Here is an 11,156-nt window from a genome sequence, read left to right as displayed (position 1 = left end):
TTGTGTATAAAGTATAAAATGACTTTTGGACAAAGGAGCTTTGCAGTTATTTATTTTAAAGTTACAGTACTTAAGAACTCCTTGATAATAAATAGCTTGGATGTTTCAAGTCCTGCATCCAGCGTGACCTTGGAGTGAACTTGTTTCAGGCTTTGGGGATGGATTAGAGCACCTTGGAGCCACACCCGCTCTACAGTTCCAGGGTCATCAGCAGGCAGTCTGCCAATCAAAACTCATCCATCTTCCTCTCAAGTATTTCAACAGGGAGTCCATCCCTCGGGCGGAACCCCAGGTATTCTTTAGCACTTCACACTCCCTCCCATTGGCCGGCTCCAACTCCATCATCATGTTACAGCGCAGCGGTACTTTGGATTCCTCCGGCACAACTGGATTACACAAGGCAAGCTGCTTGCGACCCATGACTTCTTGGGTGAAGGTCCCAGGCCAGGACACCCCGGGGAACAGGCCTCCCTTCGCTGCCAGATCCCGGCCATCTATCCATGTTTCACATGCAGATGCTCCTCCCATAATCTTGGGAAACATAACGGTGGCACAGTCATCTGCACTCTGTCCGAAGGTAATAAAGGGTGTTTGAGTCCAAGCCTTCTCATTGGCCCAAACCAATCACAGAGAGGCAATATGTGGGGATGCTCCCAGTTCAATGGCTGGGCCATCTACTGCTACAATAATGGCTTCTTCAACAGAATGAAAACATTTATAACGTTTCTAGTAGCTTCCGCCGTTTCAGTGCTTTCTCTTTTTCTGCAGCCGACACTGTCTCAGTTGGGTGCCTGCATGGCCTGCGCTTCCTGCTCCTGCTCCTGCTCCCGCTGGGGAGCTCAACATAGAGGGGCCTCGAGCACCCAGTGCTCCGCCTTGGGGTGGGCCACGGGGCTGGGACCCTGTGGTGGCGTTGCACCAGGTCACGGCTAGTGCCGTGCATTGGTGATTTTTATTTTTAATGGCAATATTTTGCAGGCCAAACAGAATCCCATAGTCAACAATGATTCATGAGCCGCCATTTTGAAACTTCTGACCTGAATAAAAATTAAGCGGGAGGTCTTCCACATGCTATGATTTGAGTAGCATTGCGAAAGTGACCTTATCTCACCACATATCTTCCCCAGGGTAGCCAACCCCTTCTAAAAATTCTTGGACTGATGAGTGTGTGTGGAGGCCTTAAAATTATTTTTTTTTTAAATTGAGGAACTGTTACCACAGAAAATGGAAATGGATATTGTGTAGGGAAAATACTACCCCAGATTTCCAGGGAGACCTGGACAGTTGCCTGGTTGCCTTGAATTTGACTAATTAGGAAGAGCAAATCCAGTGGCAAACACAGCAACTTAAAAGCTTTTCTCCCAGTGAAGCCCATCTCGTTAGTTCAGTTCCTGCTCTGAGTTCTGGCTCTGCGGGGCCATCAGACTCCAGCTATGCTCTTGAATCTGATCGCAAAGGGAGAACTCCTTCCTGCCTTCCACGGGCTGTGCTTCCTCATTTTCTTTCAAGTGCTCCCGTAGGTTTCAGTGATGTGACAGCGTGGCCAGCACCTATGCACGCATGTGGAGAAAACAGGCTAGAAACACAGCCTCAGCCTTCTCTTCTCTCCCAGGCATGACCTGACTTTCTTGAAAGAGCTCTGTGGCTGCTCTTGGCTAGACTTTTGATTGTGGTATTTACAAGACCTGTGATTTGGGCCCCGCCTATTTGCCTTTGTCTTTCAATGTAACTCTTTCTGCATTGCACCGCGGTCTGACGCACTAAGCTGTCTTCCATCCCCTCCACATCCTGAACGTTTTCCCTCCCTTACTTTTGCAGATTCTATTCTGTTCCTGGCATGACTTTCCTTCCTTGCCACCTACTGTTGGAATTCTACTTACCCTAGAGGAACTTTGGGTTCTTCTTGCTATCCAGTACCCAACATCACTACCTTTCTATTAGAATGCTGATCCTAAGGGAATTCTCCATGTCTGTGGTCTTGATGGTGTGAAAATGAATAAAGGAAACCTCAACTAAAATTGGAGTCAAGTAGGGGGAGCTCTTACACTCTACTACTCATCATCAGTTACCCCAAACAGGAAGAGAGGTACCTTGCATCTCCTACAGGAAGGTATTTTCTACTTTACTACCACAGCAGGAGAAAGGAAGATTTTCTCTTGACCTGGCAACAGCTCAGCCAATGAGAGACTGTCACAACTCAGCCAATGAAAAGCCACTACACTTCAAACTTCCAGTTTCTTCTAATGGACTCTTTGTATTAATCCCTCCTAACTTCCCCCTTTCCTCTATTAAAAAAAAAAAAAAGTTCTTCTCTTTCTCCAAACTTGCCTATGGTCTTGTCATAACTTGAATATCCCAAATTGCAATTCTTTGCTATTTCTGAATAAATTAATTTTTGCTGGTAGTACAATAACTTAGTGGTGTGTTTTTTGGGGTGGAAAGGAATGACCAACTCTTGCTTAAAGAAGCCAAAGCTACTAGCCTTCTATTCCTCACCCTGACTTGGCCAGTGGCTGAACATGTGACTTTGCTCAGTTTGTCATACATTCTGTCCTGGGACTTAGACAGGTAATAAAAAGACATTCTCAGTAGCAACAAGGCCAAACTAGCCCATTTTTCCATGTGGGGTTTGTATTCTTCATCCACGGCTCCCTTGATTCTACCCATTTGGTCATTTCAGCCTCCTGAAAATTCCATGATCTCCTGATCTCCTCCTCATACCTTGCTCTTTTTTGGTTAAGCTAGCTAGAGAAGCTTTCTGTTGCTTGCAGCTAAGAACTCTGACTGACATATTCCTCTTTAAGGCCCAGCTTAGATTTTACCTCCCCACAAAGCTTTTCTTTAAGCCATCCCTCTTCCACAATCCTATAAATTCTCTAATAGAAAAGCAAATCCTTGGAATTGGCTCTGATTTTAAGTTATTTACTTACAGGTCTGTTCCCCCCACCAGACTGGGAGCTCCTTGAGGACACACTGTGTCTTAGGTGGCTTTGTAACTCCAAAGCTAGCTCAGTGCTTGACACATAGTAGGTACTTCATAATTTAGCATCAAATGGTAAATATGGGTTTAGTTGAATTTATGCAATTGTTTTTTTTTTTTCTAAATATTTTTATTGACTTCAGAGAGGAAGGGAGAGAGAAACATCAATGATGAGAGAGAATCATTGATTGGGTGCCTCCTGCACACCCCCTACTGGGGATTGAGCCCGCAACCCAGGCATGTGCCCTTGACTAGAATCAAATCTGGAACCTTTCAGTCTACATGCTGATGCTCTATCCACTGAGCCAAACCGGTCAGGGCAAATTTATGCAATTGTTTCTTTCAGGACATTGCACAGCTTCAGATTTTTTCTCCCCAATTTCTATTTAAGAAGGAACTGAAGACTGAAGGAAAAATAAAATTATGCAGCTTTTACTATTAACCAAGCCCTGGATCAGCTGCTTTACTTGCAGTACTGGGTCACTAAGTATGATAATGATCCCACTTTATGGCTGAGGAAACAGATTCCAGAAGCTCAAGTGACTTTCCTAAAGTCACTGAACTGGTAAGAGACAGAACTGCTATGACATCAAATGCTTTTTCTCATCTATCTACTCCTGGTGATTCTCTCAAATTATGAAATGTCTAAAAGTTCAGAAGAACTGGAAGTTAAAGCAGGAGGTTGAAAAATCCTCAAACAACCAGCCCTTGAATGGAGAAGTATCTACATTTGGAGGCTTAAGTTTAATCTTTTATGGAGCATCTTACCAAGACTGTCTTTAAGAGTTTATTCATTATGGGACCTTATAATTAAATTTCAGTTCATTTTAGCCCTCAAATGCTTCATATCACCAGTGTTTAAAACACTAGGGAAGAATCTGGAAGTGAGAATTCTGTGGAAGCACCAAATCCAAGTCTGTACAAAGCTCCCCCCTGTAGGGGACGAAGGCTAATAAAAGCCTCACTCAAAGACAACAGGAATCCTAAATGGACCAGCAAAGGGCTCTGGGTACACAGAGCAGGAGGGCAATTCCCAAAATACGTATCAGGAGTGATTTCAGAGGTCAGAGTAAAAGGATGTGTAGAAGAGAAGCCAAGCAGGGTGGTTAAGAGGGTGGGCTCTGGAGCCAGCTGCCTGGATCCAAATTTTGCCTCCAGCACCTGCCAGCTCTGGAATCTTGAACAAGTTTCTGTGCCTTTCTTTCTTCATCTGTAAAATGGGAGAATAGTAATGGTACCTACATCATTAGGCTCTGGTGAGGATTAAACGAGTTAACATTCATAGTCTTAAACAGCAAACTAACACCAAGTGAGCACTCTGTGACTGGTACACTCCAGTGCAGGATGAACAGGCAGAGAGAGGGCAGGAAGGTGTTCCAGCCATGGAACCACAGGAGGTACATGTGGCAAATGGGAACACAGCGCATAATTCAAGGGGCTGGAGTACGGCGTGCACAAAGGGATGGGAAGGGTGGGCAGCAGTGGGCTGGGGTGGGATTGAGGAGGACGCCTAGGATGGAGATGAGCTAAACCTCAGTGGAGGGCATGTTCGCAATGTAGTGACTTTTCCAAGCAATAGCCCCAATTTGAAGCCAAGAGACTATTGCAGACGCACAATAATGAATCTGGCTTCTTGAGTTAGGGCATGGATAAAAAGAGCCTGCAGGAGAGAACCTTGGGTGTTTCTAAAAGGAAAAACCCAGAGAAAATTTTGATATGAATTTTTAAAATACACCCATAGAAGGGCGGGGGAGGGAGGCCTGTTCTGTCTGAGGCAGCCTGCTGCACATGTCTGAGGCAGCCCTAATAGAAAAGGATTGGCATCCAGACAGGGCACAGACATGAACCCTAAATCTCAGCTCACTTCCTGCTGTCTACCCCTCAATGAGTCACTTAAGATTTCTGGATCCATTGCTTCTCCACCCTCAAAATGTGGACCACCCTACCTTTCTCTGCTAGGAAACTCATGATGTAAAACACTTAGCAATGAACAGGGTGCTGTGTGCCTGCTGGATAATAACACCACATGTAAATATCCCCAAAGCCCCTCCCACCACATGGGCAATTCCCAAAGCCATGATTAATCCCTTTTGAAAGCTCTGGATACATATCACTCTGCCTGCCCGTCTCCCAAGGGGGCACAGTTGATTAATTCTGAAATTCTCAACAGCCCTGAGACTGTTTAAACTTGTAAATGATGATTCTGTGATTCTAACTGGTTCAACCTTTGTGAGGCCCGGCACACCCAGGAGCCACAAACCCACAGAACAGGTTAACCCAGCCCCACTCACCTTGAAGGATGTCAAGAGGGGCCCTTAGAATTTAATGCTCTGATCATGGGTGTGGCAAGAAAAAGCTTTTTCTCAACCTCCTTTTAAAAATTGAACAGATAATCTACATGCATTGTAAAAGCATTAAATAACAGCCAAAACATAGAAATACACATTACTACAGTCCCATTACCCATAGAAATTCAGAGTTAAGCTGTGTAGCATAAGTAACTTTTAATAGACATATCTTTTGCTAATCTGTTGTCAGATAGCCTTCCAGACTTCTTTCTATATATTTTTATGAAATAGAATATTATTCTTATTCTTATTGGTATCTTCTTATTCTCTAAGTTATTTTACTCAATAAAAAATATAAAATAAGCACCTTTCTGTGTCTCAGTGTTGCTTTATGTCACCTTGTTTAATGGCAGACTAGTATCTCACTGTAACATAATGGAGCAGTCAGAATTCTGAGGGAGATAGAAACCCAACTCAAACTGGCTTAAGCACCATGGAGGGTTCTACTGGCTCATGTAACTGAGAATGCAGAAGCAAACTAAGCATGGCTGGATACAAGGACAACCATCTCAGCCTGCCTCAGTCCCTCCTCTCTATGTTCCTTTATGTTAACTGCTCTCAGGTGAGCTCTTCTTGCTGCATACTTAAGTCCTACCACCCCCACATGCAGCGGAGGACCTCTCTGTCCCAATTGTTCTCACAAAAAGTCCCTGTGGCCTAACTTTGTCCTGTGCCCATCCCTGAATCAGTCACTATTCACTCTCAGGGGATGGAAGGCTCCTACTGGCCAGTGTCCTCTGTGGAGTTGGGTTGAGAGCCCCTTCCAGCACCAGGAAAAGATCTGTTTCTCAAGTTGGGATGTTATTACTGCAAGAAAAACAATTGCTAGGCTGACCAACAATTACAGGTAGGGACCAGGCATACATACGTTTATTACATACTAGTGGCCCGGTGCACGAAATTCGTGCACGGGGCGGGGGGGGGGGGGCGGTGGAAGGGAGGGGGTGTTCCTCAGCCCGGCCTGCACCCTCTCCAATCTGGGACCCCTCGAAGGATGTCCAACTGCCGGTTTACAGGGATTGGGCCTAAACCGGCAGTCGGACATCCCTCTCACAATCCGAGACTGCTAGCTCCAGCCACTCGCCTGCCTGCCTGCCTGATTGCCCCTAACCACTCTGCCTGCTGGCCTGCTCACTTCAAACTGCCCCCACCACCACTATCCTGATCACCTCCAACTGACCCCCACTGACGGCCTGCTCACCCCCAACTGGCCCCCCTGCTGGTCTGCTTACCCCCAACGACCCCTGCCGTCCCATCCTGGCCTGATCACCCCCCAGTGACCCAAGGTCCCAGCCCCTCCTTATTTTCTTTTTTTTTTTTCAGCGCCTCCTTGAGCAGAGGCCAGGGCTAGCTGGAAGCAAGTATCTAGGATTTATTTATCTTCTATAATTGAAACTTTGTAGCCTTGAGTGGAGGCCAGGGCTGGCCAGGGAGGGCAGGAAGCTTGGCTTTCTCCATTGCCGGGGCAACCCAAGCCTCCTGCTTGCTCCAGTTCCATGGCCGGCTGCCATCTTGGTTGGGTTAATTTGCATATCCACTCCTGATTGGCTGGTGGGTGTAGTGGAGTGATGGTTAATTTGCATGTTTCTCTTTTATTAGTGTAGATAATAAACATTCTTCTTCATTGACAGTTCTATATATGTTTGGCACTGTGCTAGTCATTTTACATATCTCATATAATCCTCAAATAATCCTATGAGATTGGGGCCATGGTCATCATCAGTGTTTTATAGAAATCTAAAGCTTAGCAAAGTTAGTTTGCCCAAAGCCACAGAGTTAAGCTAATAGGGTGCAGGCATGACTAGAGCAAGAGCCCAAGTTATCAATCCTTGTAAGGGTTGTACTTTTCTGAGCAGATCATAGTTTATTGGACCATTCCCTATCCTGATGGAGCTGAAGAACTGTTGACATTGGATACCAGAGAGAGAGTGAGCTGGAAAGATAAGAGGTATTGATCAGAGATAAGAACAAATAAGATTATAGACAGGGTTGCAGATACTGATAATGATAAGGTCTTTATGGGTATGACCATGGCTGTGGGTATGACTAGGGTATGACCATGGCTGTAGGTAGCTGAGATCTTTGGTGGTGGAGGAGATCAAGGAACTGAGAGGCCAGGGCATTGGAAGAATTATCTACGTGGACCTTGAAATTACCAAAAATTAGGTTAGGAGTAGTGAGGGGGAGAATGACAAGCCAGGAACTAGAATCCTCAGGAAATAATGGGAAACCACATGGGTCTGGCAGGACTACAACCAGAAGGGGCAGTGAGTGTTTTCACCTCTTCACATTACCTTTGGGGTTGTTGGTCCTCGGGGCAGCATGAGGTCACAGCAAGAGAGTGAAGGGAACAGAGAGAAAAAACTTTGACAACATAAAAGATGGATCAATGGATTTCAGAAGATGCACTGGGAAGCATGGGGTCTGAACCTAGGTAGTAGAAAGTGTTGAAGAGAGAATAGGTTTAAGATACATTGGGGGAGGTACTTGAAGATGTGATGGGTGAAGGACAGGTAGGGACCAGGCATACACATGTTCCATTTTGATAGGTAATCAAGTTCGCTCAAGACAATTCACAACTATGCCAGAAAGAGTTGGGTGCTACAAATAAAAAGCAAAGTAAGAAATTGCTTTTGTCCCCAGGAAGCTTCCTAAATGTTAGGAAGTAAAATAAGTATATGAGAAATGGATAATGTGAAGCCAATGAAGTCAAATGCAGTAACTGAGATTGGAAGGAAAGGATATTCTTATTCGGTGGCTGATGGGGCCAAATATTATTAAAGATTGACAGTTGAGATGAGTTTTAAAGAATGGGAAGGATTCCTACAACTGGAGAGTTGCTGATGGAGACAAAGAAATAGCATGAGCAAAGATATGGTAATGGAGAAACACTTAGTATATCTGGAGAACATGGAGTGACTCATTTGACTGGATGTTAAGAAGTTGTGAAAGATAAACATACAGGATGAAGAAACAGGGAAGGGTGGAAGATTGTTAGCTTTTTTTGCAATCTTCCGCATGTGGTTAAGCTACTAGTGGAAAGAGGATTTTAAGGCAAGGAGACCACTGTGGGAAAGATACATTCTGTTTAGAACATGTTGTATTTGAGGTAACTGTAGGACATCCCAGTGGAGGACATACCCAGTGATCAGTGATAAATTACCATTTGTATTTCTTATGAGAAATATTATATGGATGTGTAATATCTGCATATGCCTGCATTTTTTAAATACCCTGACTCATTAAAACATGATTTGAGTGACACACAAATATACACATCAGAATTTTTTAAAATGAGAAATTAGACAAAGGAAAACACAAGGATGAGAAATAAAATTAAATTTGAGCCATAAGGTAAACATATCATCTTTATGCCATAAAGTCCTGTCAAATTGCTAGAGGTGGACAGTACTTGTGGCTTTGAACTTCCTAGCAACCAAAGTAAAAAGAGGAAGCAATGATCAGTTGTCAGATTTCTCATGGATGAGAAATGCATACCTGTAAATGTTCGGAACAGGAGCGGCGAGGACTTGGATTTATACAAGAGAGCTCTGGAGGACACATCAGATGTCCTCCTCACCTGGTCCCCCTCCCATTCAAGAGCACATCCAGCTTGAAGTTAGATAAGGATTTATGATTTGCTCTGTCCAATGATGTGTGAGCACAAGGGATGTGTCATATTTTCAAGTGGAAGTTTAAGAAGCCAGTATGGAACTCACCATTCACTCTTTCCCATGCCACAGTGACCACGATTGCCAGGAAGAGGAGAATAAAGAGAAAAAGGGAAGGAGAATGGGCTGTTTGGCAACATCTAATAGACAAGAAAGAAGGCTGGCAAAAAAAGAGGAGAAAGAACAGTGAAATACCTAGAAGGAAGACCGTGGGAACCACAGGATCCTAGAAACTGAGTTGAAGCCTTTTTCTAAAGGGAGAACCTGAGAAAGATTAAATGCTTCCCACAGTCACACAACCAAAAAGTGGTATAAATATTATCTAAGTTCAGTTCTTAATGGGGGAAAGGGAACTACAGGCCCTGCCACTTGCCAGCTGTATGACCTAGGGCACAGTTAGCCCACAGTTCACTCACCAATCAACTGGGGACAATAAAAGTCCCCCCTAAAAAGATAGTACCTCCCCGTGCAATATTGTGAGGACAGGATCATATATTGTCCACATGCACAAAGGTTAGGGTTCTATGCTTTGAAGACCTGGAATTTGCAAATGTACTCGAATATTCATTTTCACCTTTTGAACCCAGAAAGGGGAAATTGGGCTTTAGGCATTCATTCCCCAAAACCACACATCTCCAGACTCTGCAGGCCACAGAAGGCCTGGGACCTGGGTCTCTGGCAACACTCACTTAACCTGCATGAGCAAAACAAAATGAAATCACAGTGCTTGCCAATATCCACCCTGCAAGCTCCAAAGGACAATCTCTTGGCAGGAAGGGAAAATAATCTTTTATTCCTCAACCCCTTGGATTCCAGTTTGAGCCAAAGCCCTATTTTATGAAATAAAAGCAGTGATCCGGCAAAAAACCAATTTTTCAGAAATGGAGTGCCTAATAACGAGAAACAGTACCACCTCTCAGATGTTCTATCTCTGCGCTGCCATAGGGGCTCACGCCCATCTCTTGTCTAAGGCTGTGGTTTGAGAGCCATCTGATATCCACGTGGTAGCTCTGTTTTCTCTGATGTCTGTCATGCTGTCTGGCTTCTTTCAGTGGCTGCCAGTTCACTCCATTCACCCTCAGTCTACTGAAGTCCCCACGTAGGTAGGCTTTGGGAAATGGTAAATTTTTGGTGCTTGCTTGCAAGAACATTTTGCATGAGATCACCCCTAGAATGGGAGATGTGTGAAAGATCACTTAAACCTATATATTTTCAGGGTTGTCCAAAGTGTTCATCCCATGTGCACTTGAATACTTCTAGTGACCAAAGAGTACACTATCTGTCAAAGAAGAGTATTTTTTCAAGCAGCATCTCCACTTAGGCCATGTGCACTCCCACCTGCAGGCTTTGCCTATGGAGTGCCTTCTTCCTGAAACTCTTCCCTCCCTACCCTCTGCCAATACACAGTCTAGTCACCCATCTCCCAATAAATTGGAGACTTTCTTCCCCCTCAGTACAATTTTATTCAGTTTAGAGTTTATACAACAGCATTTATTGACACCTACTACTTGCCAGGCACTGTTCTAGGCTTTACGTACAAAGACTAATAGGACAGTTCAGCCCTCAGGGTTAAGAGCCCAGGCCCTGGAGGTGGAGCTGAATTTAAATCCTAATTATAGGACAGATGGATGAGCTTGCATCAGTTACTGGACCCCTCTGAGTCCTACTTTCCTCATCTGTAAAACGGACCAAACAATAATATCCATTTCAAAGGTTGATGTGATGTCTAGATGAAATAATGAACACAGAGTTATTATCAGAGTGCCTGACACGAGGTCAGCACTTTGTCGATAATAGATGGACGTTAGAACATTTGAGCACAATGATGCTTTTGCTTGGAACTTTCCTAACTTCCTTGTTAAGATGCATTTTAGATCCTGGCTCAAGCATCATTTACTCAGGGAAGCCCTACCCCAAACCAAGGTGCTGCCTAATTTCACAGGCTAACAGCCTGGTCTTCCTTTCTTGATAGCACCAACACCTGTGATTTCACCTGCATCTTTGTGGTTATTATTAACTTATGTCTGTCCCACAGTATCTCCTACAGCCTTATCCCAATCAGACTGTCAGCTACGTGAAGACAAGGGTCTTTATTTTTACTGACCATTCATTCTGTCCCTCATACCTCAATTTCTAAGTAGGTGCTCAGTATATATT

At 44.3% G+C, this 11,156-nt stretch overlaps 1 pseudogene; it reads right to left on the bottom strand.

The window, feature by feature from the left end:
* Nucleotides 1–207: 207 nt before the first annotated feature.
* LOC114232083 (chromodomain Y-like protein) overlaps nt 208–11,156 on the bottom strand; it is a 34,146-nt pseudogene continuing 23,197 nt past the window's right edge.

The sequence above is a fragment of the Eptesicus fuscus genome, chromosome 19, assembly GCF_027574615.1.
Source record: "Eptesicus fuscus isolate TK198812 chromosome 19, DD_ASM_mEF_20220401, whole genome shotgun sequence".
NCBI lineage: Eukaryota > Metazoa > Chordata > Mammalia > Chiroptera > Vespertilionidae > Eptesicus > Eptesicus fuscus.
The sequence above is the reverse complement of the archived record's forward strand: the minus strand, read 5'-3'. Positions and strand labels throughout refer to the sequence as shown.